Source organism: Empidonax traillii, unplaced genomic scaffold, assembly GCF_003031625.1.
Source record: "Empidonax traillii isolate 1590-97213 ecotype Southwest subspecies unplaced genomic scaffold, ASM303162v1 scaffold157:size2224338, whole genome shotgun sequence".
In the NCBI taxonomy this organism is placed as follows: Eukaryota; Metazoa; Chordata; class Aves; order Passeriformes; family Tyrannidae; genus Empidonax; species Empidonax traillii.
This window is the reverse complement of record NW_020955350.1, coordinates 724,697-727,743: the sequence shown is the minus strand read 5'-3', so window position 1 is coordinate 727,743 and position 3,047 is coordinate 724,697. Positions and strand designations below refer to the sequence as shown.

Sequence of the window (3,047 nt, the reverse complement as noted above, 5' to 3'; positions counted from 1 at the left end):
CTGGGAGCCATACAAAACTTTGAAGAAGACGACAATAACAGTCGGGAGTCGCTGTCTCTGACTGAGTACTCATATTAATATTTTTATTGCAAGTGTAGTGATCTGACATTCAACAGTAATAACCCAAGGGAATCAAGAAAATTTAACAAGTGAAAGTAACTACTAAAACAACAGTTAACTATGTTAATTAGTAATCCCTTACTACTGAAAATAATTCTATTTTGCTTAACATAGCTTTAAGTTTTTTAGTTACAAATGATTTTTATAGGATAACTGAACAGTTTCCTAACAGCTGACATCTGTATATACCAAAAGAAATTACTTGCTAATCCATCTTGAATCCTACTTCCAGTTTTACTGCAGATTATTTTGATGTCATTAAGCTTACTTCTGCCTCAGTAAAAGAGGAGATAAGTATTTCTCATTGCCTAGGTATATGTTTGTGCAGAGTTTTAAAGATGTGAGATACTTACATCAGGTAGTCCTCATTAGTTGTACCTTTTGGTTTCTAAATGACTTTGTTTACATTTTGTTTCTAACCATGCTACTTTTCATTTTCAGTATCTATGATGAAGCTGCTGAAAGTCTGCATCAGTTAGCTGATAAACTGCCTGCCCCAGGTAATCTCTCTTTAAAAAGCAATCCCATTGGAGATTGTCTTCTTAGTTATTACTCTAAAAACTCATGTGGTAAAATCATAGTCAAATGAAAAAGTTCAGAGGATGTTAGTTTGTTAGCTGAATTAAGCTCTTGCAGGTAGTTAAAGAACTTGAGCATGGTTGGCATTGCAAATCAGCTTATGGACTAGTTTGCTGCTTGTTTCTTTGGAGGGCTCTATTTCAGTAGAGCTTAAGGTGTATATTTATATAATTAATTTTTCCACCTCCACCCTCATCGCCCACACAGAAGTAGCTCTGCAGCGTTTAACATCCTGCTTTGCAGAGGCTGCTGAGCTTTTTGGTCTGGAAGTCAGCTTGAAGAAGACAGAAGTTTTATATCAGCCTGCACCTCAGGAAGTCTTCCATCATCCCCATATCACCATTGGTGAAACAGCACTCAAATCAGTCCAACAGTTTAATTACCTGGGAAGCATCATCTCCTCAGATGGTAAGACTGATGCTGAAATTGACAACAGGTTAGCAAAGGCATACAGTGCTTTTGGTAAACTCCATAAAAGAGTGTGGCAAAACAAACACCTGAAGAAAAGTACTAAGATCAGTGTTTACAGAGCCATCGTGCTGTCTGCTCTTCTATATGGTTCTGAATCACGGGTCATTTACCGCCACCACTTGCGTCTCTTAGAACGCTTCCATCAGCGCTGCCTCCGTACAATCCTTAACATCCACTGGACTGACTATGGGACCAACACATCTGTCCTTGAACAGGCAGCAGTCACAAGCATTGAGGCCATGCTGCTGAGAACTCAGCTGCGCTGGGCAGGGCACGTCTCCAGGATGCAGGACCATCGCCTCCCTAAGATCGTGCTTTATGGGGAACTTGCCACTGGCTGCCACAAGAGAGGAGGCCTGAAGAGGAGATACAAGGACTGCCTGAAACAATCCCTCAGCCTTGGCCATATCGATCACCATCATTGGTCTACTCTGGCCTCCAGTCGGGAGGCCTGGAGGCACACCATCTATAACGCTGCTGCTGCTTTTGAGAACACACGCAGGATCACTCTCGAGGAGAAAAGACAACGCAGAAAGAATTGCGTCTCGTCGATATCACCTGGGGAGTCTTTCTGCTGTGCCTTCTGCAACCGGACTTGTCTATCTCACATTGGCCTTTTTAGCCATCAGCGCGCTTGCAGCAAGCGTGGGTAGAGCCCTTCTCAAATCTTCGTTTGTGAAGCCTAGCCATGAATTTTTCCACCTGAAATGACATCAAAGTAGTAATAGACAATAAGCAACACAAAACTCAACAGGAAGTTTTTTATGAAAATAAAGGAAGATGTTGTTTTCAGGCTTACGTCTGAGTTGCCAGCTGACTGCTTGTGGGGGGAAGTCAAGAAACTGAGAAGGAAAATATATCAGAACTGTTGGATTTAGACTTTGCAAACTGGAAATAAGTATCACCTTGCAGGTTAGAGTTACATGATGTTGCAGTGGTTGATTTGGGATAGCAAAGGAATGTAGGAAGAATGAGAATCATAGAATCATTAAGGTTGGAAAAGACCTCTGAGATCATTGGGTCTAATCTTTGAGTAAACACCACCTTGTCAACTAGACCATGTCACTAAGAGGCATGTCCAGTCTTTCCTTAAACACCTCCAAGGATGGTGACTTTTCCACCTCCATGGACAGTCCATTCCAATATCTAATCACCTTCTCTGTGAAGAAATTCTTCCCAATGTCCAACTTAAACCTTCCCTGCTACAGCTTAAGACTATGTCCTCTTGTCCTGTCACTAGTTGCCTGGGAGAAGTTGCTTAGTGCCAAGTGCCCCCTGGCTACAACCTCCTTTCAGGTAGTTGCAGACAGTGAGCCAGTCTCCTCTGAGCCTCCTCTGGGCTAAAGAACCCCAGCTCCCTCAGCTGCTCCTTGTAGGACTTGTGCTCCAGGCTCTTCAACAGCTTCATTGCCCGTCTCTGGACTCGCTCCAGCACCTCAGTGTGGCCTCCTGAACTGAGGGGCCCAGCTGGACACAGGATTTGAGGTGTGACCTCTCAGTGCTGTGAGAAATAGCAGATTAGAGTGCTAAAAGGAGGGAAGTGAGATAGTATGGGGGCAACTCTCATCTGTCAGTGCTGAGTGAGAGAGGAGAAAGGTATAGAACCACTGTCACTGAGGGAATGGCAAAATGTTTTGTGTTCATCTAAGAGGAGCAGCAAGAGATGAGCTAAAAATGCGTGGAAAGTCTTTTAGATCTTGCCAGAGTTACTTGAAGCTGATATTTTAGCCCATTTTGATGCAATCAGTGATAAGCAGAACTTCTCTATCTTTAAATGATTGAATAATTTACGGAGCCATGGTACTTTGAGTAATCTATAACTGTTTTTTTAGGCAGAGCAGTGGTTGATGTAATACTGCAGGCTGTTGAACGAGATG

The 3,047-nt window shown here is 42.8% G+C and overlaps 1 protein-coding gene and 1 long non-coding RNA gene across 4 annotated transcripts in view; both read left to right on the top strand.

Moving 5' to 3' along the window:
* Positions 1-3,047, top strand: part of MTBP (MDM2 binding protein) — a 34,187-nt gene that overhangs the window by 5,700 nt on the left and 25,440 nt on the right. The window lies entirely within an intron of this gene.
* On the top strand, positions 1-3,047 carry LOC114057987. The gene is made up of 3 exons (XR_003571352.1): positions 1-65; positions 562-620; positions 3,003-3,047. It is a non-coding gene; the product is annotated as an uncharacterized LOC114057987 (long non-coding RNA).